This window comes from Crocodylus porosus, unplaced genomic scaffold (genome assembly GCF_001723895.1).
Source record: "Crocodylus porosus isolate Cpor-Errol unplaced genomic scaffold, CroPor_comp1, whole genome shotgun sequence".
NCBI lineage: Eukaryota > Metazoa > Chordata > Crocodylia > Crocodylidae > Crocodylus > Crocodylus porosus.
The window spans coordinates 1,988,627-2,009,830 of NW_017728945.1; the positions used below are offsets into that span (position 1 = coordinate 1,988,627).

General features: G+C 53.3%; 1 protein-coding gene across 2 annotated transcripts in view; it reads right to left on the minus strand.

Annotated features, from left to right (window-relative positions):
- Positions 1–19,402, minus strand: part of TBXA2R (thromboxane A2 receptor) — a 34,132-nt gene extending 14,730 nt beyond the window's left edge. Inside the window, exon 1 of one of the 2 annotated variants that reach the window (XM_019550606.1) lies at positions 19,213–19,402. The gene's annotated coding sequence lies outside the window, so the exon portion shown is untranslated. Of the gene's footprint in view, positions 1–1,609; positions 1,621–19,212 lie in introns of those variants that run through there. The other variant, XM_019550604.1, reaches the window with a different exon arrangement.
- Positions 19,403–21,204: the final 1,802 nt, after the last annotated feature.

Genomic DNA, 21,204 nt, shown 5'->3' on the forward strand with positions numbered 1-21,204 from the left:
TTGCCCCCCAGATGAGCTCCGTCCCGTGCCCCACCCACTCTGGTTGGGCAGCCCCAGCCCCACTCCCTCCGTCACCATGAGGGCCTTGATCTACCCCACTACACCCCTTCCCTCCCCTTCCACCACAACGGTTTTACCAGCCGCACGCAGCTCCCCAAGCTGCCGGGCTGTGCTCCTCACCACCTACGTGCTGCACGGCAGCTGCATGCATGCAGGCATTTATCGGCTAAATTATTGGCCACATCAGGCTGATTTCTGATATAGTAAATTGTCTATATATCTGTGCCAGTCTGATATTGAACCTAAGTATCAGTGTGCCTCTAAAAATGAGGGTTGGAAGGGACCTCAGGAAATCATTTAGTCCAACCCTCTGCTCAAAGCAGGACTATCCCCAGCTATATCATCTCAGCCAAGGTTTTGTCTAGCTGGGTCTTAAAAACCCCCAAAGACGGGGATTTCACCACCTCCCTGGGTAACCTGTTCCGGTGCTTCACTACCCTGCTCGTGAGAAAGTTTTTCCTAATATCTAACCTAAATATTTCCTACTATCTCACCTAAATAACCTAACATGCTGGATTGGCAGCATGTTAACATTAAGTGGCTTAAAACACTTGTTATTTGGTTTGAAGTTACACTACTCCAGGACAGGATTATCTCTAATCCGCATATCCTTGCTCCTGTTCCATTAATGTGCGGCCACCCCACACAGCTGTTCTGCTCAAATTGAAGGCCTTTCTTTATACCTTATGCTGGAAACCGCAGGTGTTCATTGACTTAGTGGAGCAGTCACACCTAAGGTGAAAAACCATCTCTGACCGTCCTTCACCTGCACTGCTGTGACTTGCCCCTGGAGGCTTGGTGAGCAGGGGTAGGACTGGCTCTCTGCTCCTGTCAGGCACTAAACATTTGCATGGCTTATGGTATAAGGTGTAACAAGGCCCTGAGCGACCCAGCTCCTATCAGGGCTGCAAGGCTGTTGGCCAGTTTCTGTCCAACCAATTTGATCACTTGATTTCAGCTCATTTTGGTGCCTTTAAATTTCCTGGAAAAATCAGCTTGTGATTTGAGCCGATATTAGTTTTGCGCTGATATTAGTTGATTTGTTCACTGATCTAGGGATCAATATTGCTCCCCTGATCCAGCTAACTATCAGTACTCAGTATACTCTAGATGAAACCTGCAGGGGTGGTAGCCAGTGCTGAGAGCGTGAAGTCTGCCAGGTTTCGAAGAGATCGGTGCAGGGGTTTGTGGGAACCACACCACAAATTCCTAAAAGCAAAACTCATGTCACGTCTGTGTTACACCACAGTGAGGTGAAAACTGCCGGGGTGGTGGTCTCTGGTGAGGCCACAAAGCGTGCTCTAAAGGCCTGATCCTACCCCACCTGTTAGGAGCCTAAGTGTGATCCCAGCGCATCCTGCGCCAGCCCCTGAAAAACCATTAACACAGCTACTTTTGCAACACAAGAGCCAAAGGCAGTGAGCAGAAGGAGTTCCCACCCACCGCTTGGGTTAACTGGTTCTCAGGGACTGGGACAGGGTGGAAAAGGATCACGTCCAACTACCTAATAGGGAGACAAGAACAGGGCCCTAGGAGGCTAGGTGCACACTGCCTGCTCCCCTTCAACTGGGAGGTGCATCCCACCTCTCTACTGTCTCATCGCCTCCAGCTGGGACTAGCGGGGCGGCAGCTTCAGTGGGTTAAATGTGAGAGCAGCCCCCCGGGCAAAGGGCCTGTCAGCTCTGCTGCATTAGCCCAGCGGATCCAGCTCTGGCGGAGCAGCCCGACTGCATGCTCTGCCCGGGCCAGGCTGGTGTGACTGCATCCACAGGGGTGCTATGTGAGCCAGCCTGCGAGCGTGTTAGCAGGGGGGGCTGCCTGCTGCTTTGGCGGTAGGGCTGTGCAAAGCTTTGGATCCTGATTTGGATTTGGAGATGATTCAGATGATTCAGAGGCCAAATCTAGGAATCCGAATCAAATCACTGGAAGCTTTAGGCTTTCTGAATTGATTCGGAAGATTCAGAGCCTATTTGGTAATTCGGCTATTGAGTATAATGGGGAATCAATGACAAATCTAAAAGTTTGTTGTCTGTTGGCTGATTTGGATGAAACTTGCAGAGATAGTAGCCCCTGCTGAGAGCATGGCCCGTGCCATGATTCAAGGTGATAGGTGCAGGGGTTTCTGGGAAACTGTACCTCAAAGTCCTGAAAGCAAAACGCATGCCACGTGTGTGTGTTACACCACAGTGGAGTCAAAACTGCAGAGGCGGTGACCCCTGCTGAGGCCACAAAGCCTGCCAAGGTTCGAGGAGATCGGTGCAGGGGTTTGGGGGAAACTGCACCGCAAGCTGAGGACAAGCAAAACTCGTGCCATGGGTGACACTGCGTGTGTTAAGGTGCAGCGGGGTGACAGCTGCAGGGATGGGGGCCCCTGCTGAGACCACGAAGCCTGCCAGCTGTCAAGGAGATTGGTGCAGGGCTTCTGGTTTCTGGGGCCCTGCACCCTTAGCTGCTGACAGGCAAAACTCGTGACTTGGGTGCTTGTGGGACTGACTGTCTTGGGGCATGTGGGTGGGTGGGAGGAACTACTGCAGGCCTGGCCGCTAAGCTACTGTGTTACCAGTTACCAATCAATCATGATTCGCTCAGGGGCCCCCTCAATACAGGGCAGCTCTCTACTGTAACGAGTTAATGAGGATTAACACCTACAAAACCACAGACTAAGGAGAGGAAATAATCAAGACAGACAATCAACTGCCCCAGGACAGACACAGTCAGTTGCACCAACGCCCATGTCATGAGTTTTGTCTGTCAGCAACTAGGGGTGCAGGGCCCCAAAACCCCCCTGCACCGATCTCCTCGACAGCTGGCAGGCGTCATGGCCACAGCAGGGGCTAGCAGGCCTGCAATTTTCACCCCACTGTGCCTTAACACAAACACTGTCATCTATGTCACGAGTTTTGCCTGTTAGCAGCCAGAAGTGCAGGGCCCCAGAAGCTAGACTCCCCCTGCACCTATCTCCTCGACAGCTGGCAGGCGTCATGGCCACAGCAGGGGCTAGCAGGCCTGCAATTTTCACCCCACTGCGCCTTAACACAAACACTGTCATCTATGTCACGAGTTTTGCCTGTTAGCAGCCAGAAGTGCAGGGCCCCAGAAGCTAGACTCCCCCTGCACCTATCATCTTGAAACTTGGCGGTCTTCATAGCCTCAGCAGGGGTCATGACTCCAGCAGTTTTCACCCTGCTGTGGTGTAACACATACACGTGATATGAGTTTTGCTTTCAAGTGTTTGGGCTACAGTTTCCTCAAACCTCCCACACGTATCTCCTTGACAGCTGGGAGGCTTTGTCGCCTCAGCAGGGGCTACCACTCCTGCAGTTTTCACCCCACTACACCTTAACACACACAGGGTCATCTATGTCATGACTGTCAGCAGCCTGTCAGCAGCTTGAGGTGCAGTTTCCCCCAAACCCCTGCACCTATCTCCTTGAAACTTGGCAGACTTTGTGGCCTCAGCAGGAGCTACTACCCCTGCAGTTTTGACCCCACTGTGGCTTAACACACATGTGACATGAGCTTTGCTTTCAAGAATTTGCGTTGCAGTGAAGAAATAACAAAGAGATGACTGCTGCCTGGAGTGACCCAGAATTTCAGGTTGGAAACAGGGGGAAGATGTAACAGCTCACCTGTCGGGAGACTTTGGCCACGTCAAGAGGCAGAGCAGAGGGTCTCATGACACCGGGAAATGGGAGGTTACACAAAAGCAGGAGCTGATCTGCCCTGGGGGCAATTGCAGGGTGAGGGGAGCTGCTGCAGGAGACACATGAAGCCAGGGGAGCCCTGCCTATCTAAACTCGGGTAGGCTCCTAGGGACTCCTATGGGAAGGGCAGGTTGGATGGAAGGGCATTGTGTTCAGTGTCCGTGTTGTTTTGTCACTCTGTGCTCTCTTGTGTTTTCCTGCAAAGAAAAGAGTGGTTGCTTCCAGATTTTTGTTAAAAGACATTTTTCATGTTCCGAGCCAAATTAAGTCCAGATCCATGAGTCAGTCCAGAACCATAAGTGGCCCTACAACTGGCAAACATCCTCCATCCCCACCAGGGTCTTCAGATATTTCCAAAGTCTTTTGGCGGGCATCCTAGGTGGAGGATGTTTGGATGCCCCCAAGTTTCACCTGCCCTCAGCCATATGGCTGCAGGAGCAAGCTAGGGAGGAGCCCCCTCCTCACCATAAAATGGGCTTTAAGCCTCAACATCTTGGCGGTTACTAAACTGTGCTAGAACAACAGTTATCCCAGGGAGGGCTTGAGGAGAGCTGTCTTCATGGACCCAGATACATGGTGTTTCCCCTGCCAGATCCCCGGGCAGAGTCGGGGCTCTGTGCTTTCTCTATGGGCTCCTAAAGAGTGAAGCCACAGCCCAGGGCGTTGCACACAACGGGAGTTTGGGGAGAGCCTGTCTGCACTCATGGGATGTCTTAGAGGGTTAGTCCTGGTGCGGGGGGCCTTAGGCAATTGGGCTACACAGGGCTCTGTACCTGTGCAGGGATAGCAGAGAGCTGCTGCCCAGGAAACCTGCTGGAGAGGCCGAGGGAGCACACTGGGCTGTGGTCTGACGTGTTGCAGGGATGCTATGCATACATTACACTAGCATGTGGGCCGCGGGGGCTGGGACCCCACCCAAAAAAGCAGGAGATCTGTCACAAATGGTCATCAGTGCTGGTGGGCTCAGGAATGCATTGACTGCCCACTCGGGCAGCTGACTGCTGGCAGGGCCGAGGCGGGCTGCAAATACAGACCCTATCAGGGAGCTGCACGCCGAGATTCCTGTGGCATCCTCGGCCCCGTCCCTATTCACGGCAAAGGAATTCACTCGGCTGGGCCGAGGGGCGGCGATCAGCAGAGCTGTCCTGCTCCTGCGAGAGCGAGGCTTTCCCCAGTAAACCAGAAAAGGGCTGGCACCCGCGCACGGGGCCCAAAGCTCCTGCCCCGGCCCTCCCTCCTCTGAGGTTCTTGGAGAAAAAGCTAATCCAAGCTGGGTCCCTTGGGTGTCCCTGGGAACCCTCTGAAAGGCTCATCCCACTCCCTCTCTGCAGTGGGTCAAGGCTCTGTGTCCCGTCCCAGCCAGAATGGGCACGGGGTCTCCTTATCCTCTGCCTGCATGTGAGGAATTTATTGTTTTCTTTCTGGATGCCAGCAGCTGCTCCAGCCTGGGAAAGAGCCTCCCACAGCCCTTGTATTGTGGCCAGAGAGCAGTCTGGAAAACCTGCCGCCCTGCCCCTGCCCTGCCCGCTCCCACAAAAGGTCTTTCTCACCAAGGACCCACTCGTCCGAGCACTGAAGTGGATTGGACAGAGGTGGAAAGGGCTAGACCGACAAACCTGAGCCTGGAGCAGGACAAAGCCAGGCCCCTGCACGTGCTGCCCAGCTGGAGAAAGGGAGGAATACCATGCCAGAGCAGAGCCGAGCCCCAAACCCCACCCTGACGGCAGCCAGAACCAGCGGCCTCTGAGGAAGGGGCAAAAGCCCCTCTGTAGGTGGCACTGAGACCAGTGGCCCTGTGACCACAGGCTTTATGGCCCTCCCCAAGAAATGGTGTCAGTAGTTGCGGTAATGGGGAGAGTCTGGTTACCCGTGCCACTGTCCAGGCCCTCTATAAACCTTGCTGAGTTCTTGCCCTTGGTGGCTTCCTTGCATGCGAGAGTGTTTCCTTCTGTCGGCTTTCTGCTTCACCAAACACCCCCTCACTCCTGCGTTGGGAAGCCGGATGAACAGAAGCCCCAGTCTCCCCTCTCTAGACAGATGTGGTTTTGCTGTGAGCTTTCTGATTCATCCCATCACTCAAGTAACAACCCCAGGCTCTTCGGTCTCTCCTCAGAGGGAAGGCAGGCCCCGCCATCACGCACGCTCGCTGCCCTCTCTCCCCCTTGGTGAGCCGCGATGACAGCCCCGCACGCTGCAGCCACGTGAGGCTGCATCACTGATTTCTATAAAGACACCCGACTGGGCTGTGGATCATTCTTCAGCCTGTTCCTCATGCCTCCTACCGCGAAGTTGGCTTACGACTGCAGCTTTGCATTGAACAGAGGTCAAACCTGACCTGTCTGCAGTGATGCACAGATCCCTTTCATGGCTTGACATCGCTACATTGAACGCCTAGAAGCTTAATCCATAGTTTAGGTTTTCCTCTTCGCTGTGCCCTAATTTGCATTTCTTCATCCAGAATTTCATTTGTTACCATGGCGGTTGCCTGTGTCTCTTGGCTCATCCTCTCATCCCTCTCTGAGGCTGACTAACCTGAAAAACTCCCCCTCAGGGCCGCTGCCTCCCACCTGCACAGCTGAGCCTGCCCCACTCCCACCCGCTGCCCACAGAGGTGGTGCCCCCAGCCCAGCCCAGCCTGATATGTTTGCATACATATTATTATTCTCCTTTTGCGGATAACATAGAAAAAACACATGTTTAAGTGGATATTGTTAAAAAACCAAAGAAGTAAGTTTGGCCAGAAGACCCCCAATTTTCTCTCTAGCCCACGTCAGCCCCCCACTGGGTAGAGGCTGGCGCTGCCCCTGCCGCAGGCAGATGTGATGGGAGAACGCATCCTGGTCTGACCCTATTAGCACAGACGTAGGGTTTATTGGTGTATAATTCCCCGGATCATAACAAAAGCCTTTATTAAACAGAAAGTACAAGATTTCATCCCTATAATCCTCTAGAGCGGCCGCTGTTTTAATAAGCAATTTTGTTGGCAGCTCAGCAATTTCATACTGGAGTGTGTAATGGTCTCTTGGGGGGACCATTTAGGCCTGGCCACTTGTTATGTTTTAAATGATCAGCTTGCTCCAGCCACGCTCCAGTCACTACCTCTGTGCATGTTTGTTTGCGGCTATATCTCTGCTGCCCTGACGCAGTTTGAACCGTCTGGCCGGGGCACCAGTAGCGGCTCAGCTGGGGGGAGAGAGGAAAAGGGTGGAGACAGGATGTGCCCCTGGGGGAGGGCAGGAGGATCCTTTTTCCTGCCTGCCTGCCTGCCTTCCAGGAGTGACAGGGCTCTTGGTGCACCTGTCACCTGAAGAGGAAAGGCTAAGGGAGAAGCAGCCTACAGGCGTGGCAGGAGCGAATTAGAAAGTCACCTGACCAAAAGGGAGCTGGGCTTGCAGCATATAAGCACAGGGCCTGAGCTGGTCGGAGAGACTAGCTCCAAGAGCCAGAGAGGCAAGAGCTCCTACCACACCAGCAGCTGAGGTGGGGTAAGCAATATAGAGCCTGGGAACGGGGCAGGCATGAGAACAGGGGCATGTAAGCCCATACCCTGGAGGCAGGCCTTAGAAGAACTAGACCTGGGAATAGGGGTAGGTAAGTCTGTAGCTTGGAGAAGGGCAAAGGTAGGGTACAGTCACCCACGGGTTGGGACAAAGCCTGGGGATCAGAGCCAAGGGGCTGGAGCCCAGAGCGGGCTAGTGACAGGTGCCTGCTAGGGTGGGATGCAGCGCCCAGGAGTAACTCATGTAGGCAAAGTGCCTGGGGGGGAGAACAGGTGGGATGGCTGTGCCTGGGTGTCGTTCCAAGAAGCGAGGTGCCTGGGAGAAGCAGACAAGCCTAGAAAATGCACTGGGGAGTAGTCGAGGTGAGTGACATGTCTGGACGGGGAGGCCCAGTCACAGTGGTGAAGAGGACTGGTGATGGCTAATATCTGTAAGGCATGGGAGTGATGTACAGGGGAGGCTGGAACGATGCAGCTAGTCCGTAAGGCTGTGACCATGGACACCTGTGGTCATGAGAGAGAGGTCAGGCATGGGAAGCCCTGGGGCAGCCTCCCTTTCCTTCAAAATTAATAACATCAAGGTGTGGTGGGAAAGTGTCCCAAGGGAGCCAGCCTGACAAGGGCTCGGAGGATGCTAGGAGCATCATAACCACCCCTGGGATGAGCACTTGCTGTACAGACTTAAAAAAAAAGTCCCTGACAGCCACTTTCTCAGCATTGACTGAAATGGAGGGTGCCCCTGTGCCATGCACCCCTGCTGGATCTACCTCTGGCATCTCATCCCTGGGCTCGGTTTGCTGTGGGTAGACTGCTGCCAGCGCTGCATCCAGCTAGCTCAGACCTGCCTCCGGCGGCTCTGTCCAATGCTGCACGTGCTTCTGCAGCAGCAGTGTGGACGCTGGCGGGGGGGCCTGGGGTAGGAACAATCGTAGTAAGGGAGACTGAGGCAAGGAGACCATGTTGTTCCTCCCTTAACCACTGCCGTTCCAGCAGGTTCATCAGTCCTCTTGCACGTCTCTTGTTACTCAGTATTTTCAAAGGTGTAAGGAGCAGAGATTCTCTGACCATCTGCTCTTTGAACTCCACTTGCTCCTTCCTTTTATTCCACCCAGTAAATCTTTGGCTCTACACAGACCTGATATCCCCATTTTCAAGGGTTTCTGCTCGGCTCAAGCAGCACTGGATATTTCCTTAGCCTGGTCTCCTTGTTGCTCAGTGCTACCAGGTCTGCTCAGGCTCTGCTGTTCTGGGGCGGGGGGCCAGGAGCTGAAGCAGAATCTCGGCTCTAGGCCTTCTGGATGCACCCTTGAACTCCCTTCCTAAAGGCCAGCATCACTGGGTTGCCTACAGGAATCCTCCCTACCCCTGCTGGTGAACCTGACTCTTGTTCCTTGGGGCTGCACTGCTGTCACTCGCTGTATTGGCTCATGTGTCCGGCTTGGCCTCCTGGCTGCCCCTGCACTACCTGCTCCAAGAAGCAGTTGCTTGAAGTGCTTAAAAAACAGTTTCCCCCCTCCCCTCCTCTACCCCCAGCTAAATCCTGTTGCATCACATAACCTGTGTGCAGGTGGGGAGTTGAAATTTGGGCTACCCAAGCCTGGGAGCATGCTCCATCCTTCTTGATGAAGCACGGGCTGTGAGTGGAAAGGAGTGCACGAGTCATGGGTCTAGGGCAGCATGCAAGAAGCAACCCTTCCACGGCTCTGCCCCCTGCTTCCCATGGCCTCTATGAATAGTTATTGGATTAAATGCATTAGATTTGTAGATTGTCAGGGGCCGGAAGGGAGCTTGCAGATCATCGGGTCCAGTCCCCCCACTCCAGGCAGGAAGACAACTAGGACTGGGTGACCCCAGCGAGGTGACTGTCTAGTCTCCTCTTGAAAACCTCCAAGGTAGGTGACTGCACCATCTCTGGGGGGAGTTTATTCCACTGTCTAGACACCCTGAATGTGAAGGAGTTTTTCCTGTTATTAAGCCTGAAGCGGCCGTCCCGGAGTTTGTAGCCATCGACCTTGGTCTTCCCCAAGGGTGCCTTAGTGAACAGTTGTTCACCGAGCTCCTGATGCACTCCTCTGATTTTTAGCAGTAAGCCATTATCAGGTCCCCTCTCCATCTTCTCTTCTTTAGTCTAAAGAGGCCCAGGTCCCTCAGACTTTCTTCATATGGCTTGCCTTGCAAGTCCCTTATCATACTGGTGGCTCTTTTCTGGACCCTCAAGCTTTTCCACATCCTTATGGAAGTGCGGCGCCCAGAACTGGATGCAGTCCTCCAACTGCGGTCTCACCAGTGCTGAGCACAACGGGAGGATCACTGCCTTAGATTTACATGAGATGCACCAGTTGATGCCTGCCCACGTGTTATTTGCCCTGCTGGCCCCCGCATCGCACTGTCGGCTCATATTCATGCAATGGTCAGTCATTACCCCTAGGTCCCTTTTGGCCGTGGTGCAAGTCAAGCTGTCCACACCGAGCCTGTAGGTGTGTTGAGGGTTGTTTGCCCCGGGCTGGAGCACCTTACACTTGGGAGTGTTAAACTTCATCTGGTTCCTGTCTGCCCAACTCCCGAGCCTGTCCAGGTCCGCCTATCTTCTGATGTGACCACACTGCCCTGTAACTTGGTGTTGTCTGTGAACTTGGCCAGCGAGCTTTTCACTCCCCCAGCTGAACCATTGATAAAGATGTTGAAAAGCACCGGTCCAAGCACGGACCCCTGAGCGACACCACCGGGCACTTTGCGCCGAGATGACACAGATCCGTTCGCTACAACTCTCTGGGTCCTACCCTGAAGCCAGTTTCCCACCCACTGAACTGTCGAGCAGCCGAACCCACAATCTTCCAGTTATCCCACGAGAGCCTTGTGGGAAATTGGATCAAAAGCCTTGAAAGGAAAATGCATGAAGTGGTTTGGGAGCATAGGGTAGACACCCAATGACCTGCCCAGCCTTCATGCCGTGTTCTCATTCAGCTGTAATTTGCATCCTCTTGATTTAACAACCATTGCTGCCCAAAGCAGGAGCTCCTCGGCTCGGGCTGGCCTCGCCCCAAATCTTAGTTTAGACATTCCTCCAGCATCTCATTTATTTGACATGCCAGCAGCCGGGCTCCATCTTGATTAAGGTGGAGCTGCCCTCTCTGCACCGGCTCCCTCTTCTCCAAAATGGACCCTGGGGCCTCGCAAGCAGGCGGGAGAGCCTCTTCTGCACGCTGTCTTCTCAGCCACACACCAAGGCCCTCGAGTTCCCTCTGGCATGTGAAACTGGAGGCTCTCCAAGGGCCCACCGTAGCCCTCAGCCTAGGCCTCCACCTTGCAATCTGAACCGTGTGCCCATGTCACTCCTACATCTCCTCACATCCCTGGTACCAGTGTCCCGGGACCACAGGCTTCTTCCCAGTCCCAACTCCTATGTCTCATGCTCCCCACCAAACATCACAGGTGGTCAAGAAATCTCCAAGAGGTTTTTTCAGCTGCTGCACCACCAGCCGTCTGCCTGCCGGGTTAACTGGTCCTGTCACCAGCCTGCTGTCTCTCCCCACTGTCCTCCCCACTCCTGGGGAGGCCTCCTTTCTGCATGAGGAATCGCCCTTCTCCACTGCTTCAGACAGGAGGGGCCTACCCAGTCCACTCCTGTGCCTTCCCAGGTGGAGGATTGGGAAGCCAGCCCAGTTCAAGCCTGCTCCACAGTGTCCCCCGCCATGCTGTGTCTATGAGGAGTCCCATCTCCGTCTCTCTTTCCATCGCTTGGCCCAGCTGCCCTGGCCTCCAGATCCCACGCTGGGCTCTACAAGCCACAGGCCGCTTGTACCAGGTGCACTAATATGCCTTGTGGAAGAGGAACAGCCCTGAATTCAGCACTGTGCTGCGATCCAGCTAGCATCCACCCTGCCTATTCTGCGGCCCTGCTCCCAGCAAGCTACCCAGGGCTGCGGCCCTGAAAGGAGGAAGGCTGACCATGTTTGTGGGCAGTGACTTATTGGATGGGGGTGGGGAAGGATATTATTTTAGATGTTTCAACCCCCTGCTTTAATCTTGCCCTCTAAAGCCCCTGCCCCTCTGTGCCTAATGCCCTTTCAGGCCAAACTTCCCTGCCCCCTGCCACTAGGCTCTCCTGGCTGGGGACAGCCTCTTGCTGCCTTACATGGTGCTGCGCCGACAGCTGCACTCAAATAAAGCCCTAGCTCTTCTGCTGTGAGATGAGTGCTCTGGCTCCCAGCTGAAGAGGTCCTAGCTTTGGCGGCCTTTTTCCACGTTAAGCTAAACCCGTCTGAGTCTGAGCTATTTGACTGCTGTTACCGCACTTCCAGCCGCAACTGTTAGTTCTTTCCACTAAGCGAAGCAGCAGCTTCTTTCTACATGTCCAGCCCTTGAATGACGTGCAAGAATGGAGTGAAAGCCAGGATGCTCGCTTACCACCGCAAACCCTCCCTCAGCCCCAGCGCCGCACGCCTGCTGCCAGCGGAGCATCTGCCTGCCTGCCTCGGTCTGCCCCAGTCAAAAGGTAGACGGAGTCCCTCCCACCTCCTGACTACTGCGCCTTCCTCAAGTGCCACTTTAAAGAGCCTAACTCTCGCCTCCCTGTACCCTCTGTACTCAGGAGACAAGCCGTCGTCTGTGTACAGCTCAGGCTGCCTGGGCGTGTACCTCGCATTGTTTCCTGCCCTTCAGAGGTCAGAGTGGGGCTGTGTTATCCCCTCCACACTGGCTCAGGCCCAGCTCTGACTATCCTCATCTTCCTCAATGGGAAGACAGGTTTCTTGGAGGCCTCGGTGCTTATGTAGCAGACTCGGGTCCCGTGCAGGAGTGCTGTTAGGCAGTGCTAGGGTGCAACCCCACCTTGTGACCCCCAAGCATTCCTCTCCACTCCTGGGCACTTTCATGCCGTGGCCTGAGGACACAGTCCAGTATGCCTGTGCAAGTAGGCAACTATTCAATCCGGGATCGGATGCCAGGGATCCGATCCACAGCTCCGGACTGGGTTTCTGCTTTGATTTGGCCGAAGTGGCTCCGAAGCTGACTGCTGCAGGCCTGGCTGCTAAGCTTCTGTGTTACCAGTTACCAATCAATCATGATTCCCTCAGGGACCAGCTCAATACACAGGACCTAGCTAATGTAGCCAGTTAATTAGCAGCAATTAACACCTACAAAACCATAGACTAAGGAGAAGGAATAATCAATACAGACAGTCAACTGTCCGGGGGCAGAGACAGTCAGTTGCACGAGCACCCACCCATGGCACAAGTTTTGCCTGTCAGCAGCTAGGGGTGCATGGCCCTAGGACCCAGAACACCTCTGCACCGATCTCCTCCACAGCTGGCAGGCACCATGGCCACAGCAGGGGCTACCATCCCTGCAGCTGTCACCCTGCTGCGCCTTAACACACAGTGTCACCCATGTCACAAGCTTTGCCTGTCCGCAGCTTGAGGTACAGTTCCCCTCCAAACCCCTGCACCTATCTCCTTCAAACTTGGCAGGTTTTGTGGCCTCACCGGGGGCTACTACCCCTGTGGTTTTTACTCTCCTGTGGTGTAACACATACAACTGACATGAGTTTTGCTTTCAAGAATTTGGGGTGCAGTTCCCCCCAAACTCCTGCACTGGTCTTGAAATGTGGTAAACTTCATGCTCTCATGCTACCACCCCTGCAAGTTTCATCCAAATCAGACAAAAAAACAATATAGATACTTCATTGATTTCCCCATTATAGTCTATGGTCGAATTGGCTCCGAATCTTTTCTGAAGCAATTCGGAAGCTCGAAATCGATTTGGAAAGCCTAAAGCTTTCAGCGATTTGATTCAGATTCATAGATTCAGCCTCCAAATCTTGATTCGGTTTCAGAGATGATCCGAAACTTTGCACAGCCCTACACTCCAGCTCTGAAATAGGAAGCGTGGGTGGTAGGTGCAGCGAGAGGATGCAGTCTCTGTTCTAACCTTGTTCCAGTAACTTACCAGCAGGCGAGAAAAGCTCGTGACTCTCTAGCTCTGCCCCCTCCAACTAGTAGCTCTCTCCACCCGCTATTAAGATATTAGCCTCTTCAAAGACACTGGCATATTGTTCTCTGATATACATCTCAGGCAGCAGCTTATTTGATGGCCACACCCAACCTGAACACTGAATTAAGCTCTCCACCTATTTCAGCTAGGTCTTTCCAGCCATATGCTCCCTGGCCTGCAGACTACAGCAAGATGCCTTCCTTCCTGCTCTCCTTGACCATGGGCTGGATTGGAAAAGACCCAGGGTGCAGTACAGGTCCAACAGCTCTTGGGCATTAGGCTCCTGCCTTTAGGGAGCCAACATTTTTAGTGCTTTTAGTTTTGCTTCTGGCAAGGGGTAGTGGGTTCCCTGCATTAGCTGGGGTAAGTATCTAGTGATTTAAGGCACAGACCAAGAAGCGTTTTGATCAAAAGGAGTGACTAGAAGCTGCAACTTTAAGGAAAGCTGTTTTGGGAAGGGGCACAATATATTGGGGGACCCCTTGCTGACATTTCTCCACAATTGGGGCAGTAAGCTTAGCACTCACTGCCTTGACACAGACCATATTACTGAGCAATCCAAGTAAGCCTGTGAGTTGTGGAGTGCTTAGGAGTCACATTTTAAACAGAAAGTGGTTTTCCACCTTAACTATGGTTGCTGCTATATTTAAACCAAACCAGCCTCCAATTGCAGATAAACAGTTTTTTGCAACATCTGCAGCTCTGAAACCAAATTAACCTCCAATCTGAAATCAAAAGAGCCACCTGCAGGAAGCTGCTCCTACTCCATTCACACGCCCCTATAAACGCCTCTTTGTCACCTTGCTTCCCTTGGTGGGGGCGGCTATCTCGTAGGAGATCGGTGACTAGCACATCTCCAAACATGGGTCTCCAGTCCACTGCTGATGTGGTGTGATCAAATCTAACTCTAATCTGAGTCTGTTGTTTTCTATGTGGATTTTTATGAATACAGTTTAAAATAATTTTACTGAACATGTCCATTGTCTAGCGAGCCCAGTTATTCAGGTGCATTTAATACAGCAAAGTGTGGTCAAATATTGGTTTGACACTTTACATTATGGAAAGAACATCAGAGAAGATCTAAGGGCAAAGTGAGCAGTTTCAAGGCTTTTTCAACAGAAAAGATAATTGTTTAACAAGCAGCTCTGAGGAGCACTGAGAGCCTTGGCATGAAGCAGGCCTTGAACTAAAGTGGAAGTGACATTATTACCAATTCTGGTAAAAATGCAAAAATAAACAGGGTGAAGAGTAAGCAGAAAACTTTTTTCTTCTTTAAAGAAATGCCCTGTGCTGATCCCTGTCTGTTAGCAACCTGGGAAATAAGCACGCTGGCTACACACTCATGCCATCCTCACGTTGGCACATGCGTCAGGAGTTGCACCACTGGATTCAGTGGGGGTTATGTTTAGTACAGCCCATGTCTAGGGCTTGGGGTATGATGACTTGGTAATGTACTTTCCCAGCTCTGTTTTTTCTCCTCTTTGCTGGTCCCTCCTGCCCTTGTCACGTCAAAGTTTAAAATAGAAAAAGCCAAAACTAAGGGGGAGTTTCTGCAATTACTAGGAGGAATCCCTCAAGCCACCTCCCTGCCCATTGCCTCAAGCCTCAGGCACTCAACAAATTCCAGTTTATTATTCCTGCTTATCCTCCCAGCAGGGGCTCTTATGGGAATTCACTTCTTCCTGATTCCCTAGGAAGAGCCTGCAGGAAACGAGGGAAATGAATTGCCACGCTCGCTTGCTGGGCTTGGAGTACAGAGTTAGGGGGCAGGCAGGGCAGGGTGGCACCTAGACAATGACGGGCTCAGAGAGGTGTAAGCTTTTGCTGGGGGCAGCGTATGCCACATGATGCGAGTGGGAGGGTGTGAGTGGAAGAAGAGATGGAAATCTTCGGTGCCAGGGTTGCATGGCCCTGTCTGCACTGGGAAGGATTGGCCTGTAGAGCTCTGCCGGCAGGCTCACCCAGCTGAGGCGCTTCTTAACCAGCTTCCCGAATAATCAGCTACACCAGGAAAAAATGCCTTTATCTGCTGGGATGACTGCATAGCTCTGTTGGTCTGGGGGTGGGGGGGAGAGCAGTGACATGCTCACACTCCGAAATACCATAACTTATCTAGAAAACCTTGAAACACAGACCAGGCTCAAGTCTCCCTTTCCTCTCCTTAGAGACAAAAGTGCTCAGATGCACGCACACGTCCCAGCACACACTCAGGCACATGTATACATATGGTCCCCCGTGCACATAGCCGTTCTCGTGTGTTTTCACATAGACCCTAGAGCAGTGGTTCTTAACATTTTTAGACTCGAGGCACCCCTCAGAGAGTGCCAGCTCTTGGCTTTCACGTGATCACAGAAAAATAATTGAGCAATTTGTCTGTTGCAAAGAAGATGTAAAGACCCCAGCAGGTCAGGAGGTATTTTACACTATTGATCCCTTATTGGAAATCTCTGGGCTTATCTTGTGAATCACACGCACACACCTAACAGTGCTAATATTGCTTGGCACCCTGCAACACCCATGAAGGGATCTCAGGGCACCCCAGGGTGCTGCGGCACTTTGGTTGAGAATCACTGCCCTCGAAAAATGGGTCCCTGATCTCAGCTATGTAAACCAACTGGGAGATGCAGTCTATGCTAGACAGACACAGGAAGGATCTTACAGAGAGAGGCTAAGTCTCATGGAGGCTATGGGAGTTAGCCAAGGTCACCCGGGGAATCACTTTCTACTCCAGTGTCTGCAATCCCATGGGGCTGTTTTCTCCACCTGCCAGAGTTGGTAAATAAATGTCTCATCAAAGAGGAATGGGAGAGCCGTGTCTGTCTCTGGACTGGCAGCAATGACACAAACCATGGCACAGACATAAAGCTCCACTTCCATGGATCCAATGGCAGGAGAGCACAGGGCACCTGCAGGACCAGGAGGCACCTTACTGCCAGGCTGTGGATGCGCAGATGCCTGGGTAAAGCAAGTTCAGTGTTTTCTAAGGCAAAGACAAAAAGAGACATGGTAGATTTTGATGGCACCACCGCAGCTGGCATGAACGCCTCGCTCCATATGCTGAACCTTAGGGTAAACTTTACCAAGTTTAGTCAACATCCTCTGGGACCCTTCTGTGTGATCTTCCACTAGGACTTTTTCTAAATATCTTCTTTTTTTTTTTTTTACTGACAAAAGGGTAAATAGGGTGAGTGTGACCTCCTGGGGCCAGATCCTACTCTACCTGTTAGGTGCATAAGTGCAGCTGGGTGCCCGAATGCAGCTCTGTTCCATCCTGCTCAAGTCTCTGAAAAACTGTTCGTGCAAAAAACTCCTCGAATCCTCCTCCTCTTCGCTACTGGTTTGTGACTCAGTCTGACGAGGAAGATGCCACGGTGTTGCAGGAAGAAGCATTAATGGATTTTCAGGACTTCAGGGGGAACAGAACTGCACATAGGCACCTAATTCCACTCATGCATCTAATGGAATAAGGTCTGGCTTCTTGTGCCGCTATTATAAAATATCAAAGACACCTTGGCATGGTGGCAGTGGGTGCCACCATGAGAACCTAGAAATGGGGGGTGGCTAGACAGATAGACTGACCAATCGATCCATAAGTAGTTGGGCTGGATGCAGAAGTTACTGCAGGAAGCCCTCTAGGCTGTTCTCTGTAGAAACTCAGTTCAGATGATCACATATGTCTCTTTTGGCCTTAAAGGCTATGAAGCCCATGAACACCTACAATTTAGATCAGGTTAGATTAAGTTTTTAGACTGAGGTGCTGAGTTGTCTGTATGCTCAAAGGCATTTCTGCTGGCCACTCAGGTTCCCAGTCTTTTGAGTGCCTTACTGTCCCTTGCCAGGTGAGCATGGATGGGAGCAGGAGGGCTGGAGAGAGCCCTGTGGCTTGTGATGCCGTGGGAGAGTGTGGGAAGATGATTTTGTTCCAGCACTGTGGGTTGAGGCTTCAAAGGCAAAACGGCCTCAGGGGACACAGCCTCTGGGACTCAGTTCTGCTCATCTCGCTGGTACAAGGCAGGAGTGGCTCCACTGCAGGCAGTGAGTGCCCCGTGGGCTGGCCAAGGGGAACCCAGGTCCAGGCCCCATAAGGTGGCCCTGGCTAAAGCACCGAAGAGCTGGAGATCGTTCGGTTACAGCTGCAGTGCCCCCTCTCCTTTCCAGCTCTGCGTCCAAGGCAGGACTTTTCCCCAGAGTGTGTGGCTAAGGCACCGACGCACAGGATGCAGCTTCCCCTGCCATGACTGCGCTGCGGGGGCTTTTGTGCAGCACCTCAGAGATTTCATAGACACTGCCTGCCTGATCAGCAGACATGATGTGAGTGCTGCCTGGCTGTGCAAGAGGCCATGAGCTGGGGGGAGAAAGCCTGGAAGAAGAGAGCCTGGTTTGGGGAAGGAGAGTCTGATCGGAGAGGGCCATGAGCCACAGAGCTCAGGCTGCTTGGCCCCATCGGGAGCTGGCTCTACCTGCCTTTTCTGCCTCTCACTCCTGAGCTTGTATCAGGCCACAGTGCTGCCTACCTGCCTTCCCCTCCTCTTGTGCAAGGCCCAGTTGGGGTGAGCTGAGCTGGCCCAGGGGGGCACTGTGCATGACACAATGAAGCACTGACTCCAGTTTCTGACTCAGCCAAAGCAGGCAGAGTCAAGCACGTGCATTCCTGACTGCAAAATGCCGCTTATCCCGGGAAGTGCTAACTCAGGAGCACGCGGCCTGCCGTTAGCCACGTTACCGCTGTTACACAGCTCTGAGCTATGTGCTGCGGACATAGAGGCCCCTGTGGGCCACCAACGAGAGCGATCTCCCACCCTGCAGGCATTTCCGGGACGTGCCTAGGGGGTCATGACAATAGCATCTCGCCTACTTCAAAGCCTGGTACCTCACCCACTTCAAAGCCTCTGCTCTCTCGCTCTATCTGTCGACACAAGCAACCCCTCTGGTTGTGTTTCCAGCTGTTGTGACTGACATCAGCATGCTTGTGAAAGCTTCAGTCTCTACCAACTGGCAGCTCTTTATAAACAGTCTTAGCCGGAGTGGTGGCCAGGGTGGTATAAATGTACTGGGGAAGGGAGCAGCAAAAATGGCAGAGCTGGTGGGGCAGAGGGAGGAGGAAAGGCTACAGGGGGTGTAGGACAGTGAATGGGATCATGGGCACAGCCTGCTAGCCTCTCAAAGGGGCGAGCGTGGAGGAAAGACAGGGGTTAGTGTGAAGTCAGGGCTGTGAGCTGACACTAAGCAACGGGGCAGTTAGGCTTGATGGAAGTAAAAAGCTTCCTGAAGCTGTCATTGCTGGATCTGGAGGGGTGGAAGGTGCAGCCAGCTGGGGCTTTCCTACTGAAGATGGCCTAAGCACAAGGTCTTCACAACCCTTGTCCCTCTGAGTCCATGGGAAGTGGGCCAGATGCAAACACAGCAGAACCGTGGGTCTAGGTACAGTCTACAGCTCTCCTATCGGCTGAAGGGCATTGATCACTCGAGCTCACGCGGGCTTGTCTGCGCATTGCCTGCATGAACACACATTCATGCCCATGCACACATATGCTTAGGATTTGGGAGCAGATGGGCTGGTCACAGGCCAAAAAACCATGTCCTCAAACCCAAGCATTTCAAGTAATTTCATCCCAGCCCCTTCTAGCCCATTTCTAGAAACTGAGCCCGAAAAAGCTGAATTTGTATTTAATTTTTAAATCCACTTATCGACTCTTCCATAAAAGGGAAAAGTGGAAGGGATTTGCAGCTGGCAGGAATGGGATTCCAGGCCGGGGGGGCGTGTGCCCTTGGACACTGGCTCCCAGGCTGTGATCTCAAGCAGACTTTGCTTCTAGGTGGTTTTTTTGCACACATCTGCCTCCAGCTTCTTGTCTGGGGAAGTTAGCAAGCGGGGGCTGAGACTTACTCTCGAAGTTTCACTTTGCATTCTGCCCTTTGCCTAAATCCCTGCCGCCCCAGGGTGCATTTTTCACCTACCTCTGGCGGTGCCTGTTCCCACGCGGGTCCCCAGAGATGCAGGAAAGAAGGGCTGAGGCCCCTCACGTGCGTGGAGCTCCTGCTTGACCCACTGCTGCCCGGAGAACTTCCCTCCCAGCTGGTGGAAGCACATCTGTGTGTGTTGGGGTAGGGGGCGTGGAGGAGATGACTGTGCAGAGGGGAGGAGAGACAGATGGAGAGAGGCTGCCGCTCTTTAATACTGTCTTGGCTCCTTCCCCTGAGAGTCAGCAAGAGCGAGACAGGGTCAGGGTTCAGCAGGGGCACTGAGGATGGGTTGGTGAGAACCGGCTCCCCAGGAAACAGAGTGATGGCCCATGTGAGGAGCTGCCTGGGAAAGGCCTGCGAGCACAGCCATGTGCCCTGGGGAAAAGGACCTTGCCCCTTGGTCGGAGCCTGGCAGCTGGGCAGTGAAGGGCAATAATGCGGCAGGACCACAGCAAGCCACATGCAATAACGCAGAGCAGCTCCCCCAGCACATCGCAGAGAGGCTTGATGTAGTCACGGAAGCGGGGACCACACGTCCTCCTCAGGCTGGCTGATGAAGCCGATCGCACACCCTGCCCCCAGGAGTCCCAGGGTTAGGAGACAGCATCTCCCACCGCAGCCCTAGTGACCAGGCGGGGAACCTGAGGTGCAGCGCAGTTGTACCTATGCCTGCCACCCTAGAGTAAGGATTTCTCATGGGATTAAAAGCTGCAGGACTGGGCCTTATATGATCTGCCTGAGGGCAGTGGCAACGGTGGTCCCGGAGCACAGGAGTGCTGCCTCTTGCTGCCTTGCGCTGACCATTAGGTAACGCTGCCAGGCCAGAAACAAATGCGGGAAGCCGATGGGCGTTCTGCTAGCGGTGCGGACGGGGTAAGAAGCAGGCTGCCAACACGGGGGATGCAGCTCCTGTGCTGAGTGTAGCGAGGGAACAGCTCTTTTGCTCAGTTCCCCTGCCGGGCCAGGCCACTGCGGAGCGAGGCAGAATCGGGGGGATTCCTAGCTGCTGGGAAACCCGCCGTCCCTCGGAGAGCAGCACTCCCAGACTGGGAATTTCTGTTCTCCGGTCTGCCCGGCCGCGGCAAGCTTCCCGCACGCTTGTACCACAGGAAGCATCACTCCAGAAGGAAGTGAGTGAGGGGATGGGGACGTTTCCTAGCCGAGTTCCCTTAACAGGCATTGCTCTTGGCTGAGTGAGCCCTAGTGCTGGGATGTCCTAGTGTCCTGATGGCTTAAGCACATTAAAGCGGCTGTGCAAAGCGCCTGGCTAAAGCAGAGATGACTCTCTTTGGCTCAGATTAACCTCACTGGTCCACACCTGGCTGCGGGGAGGGACGAAGACCACAGCGTGGTTGGGGCAGGGGGTCAGAGAGTCATGGCTGCTGAGCCTGATGTCAGACGGCACGGTCTGGGGAAAGTCAGAGTCTCTGTGCCTAGGGACAGGATTTCCTGGCTTATAATCAACTCTGCACATACACAGTGTCCACAATGTGTGTGCCCGATAGACAGATGCATGTACATGCACTAGCTGGAGGCAACCCCCTGCCCGCTCTTGCTGTGCGTGCGGCACTTCCGTTACTGTCCAAGGATCTCAAAGATTTTGATGCGTCGACATGAACCCAGTCTTACAGAAACCCTCTGGAAGAAAAGTGTTGCTCTTCCCCCTTCCACAGAGGGCAAAACAGGGTCACAGGGACTTGTCACACAGGAGCTGAGAGAAAACACAGATCATCTGAGTCCTACTATGAGTTTTAGCCTCCCACCACACCCAGATCTGAGCTAATGTCATTTATCTATTGAGACAGATGAATGGAAGGGAAAAATAGATGGGTTACTCTTCTAATCTCTCCCTGGTTTGTTTGCAATGATCCGTCGCTTTTATCTGTAAGACAAAGGAATTGTAAAACAAAATGGCTTTCCTGTAGTGACCTTCCCTGGCCAGCCACCTTCCCCGCTGCACATCCAACTGTAATCAGTCCCCAGTGT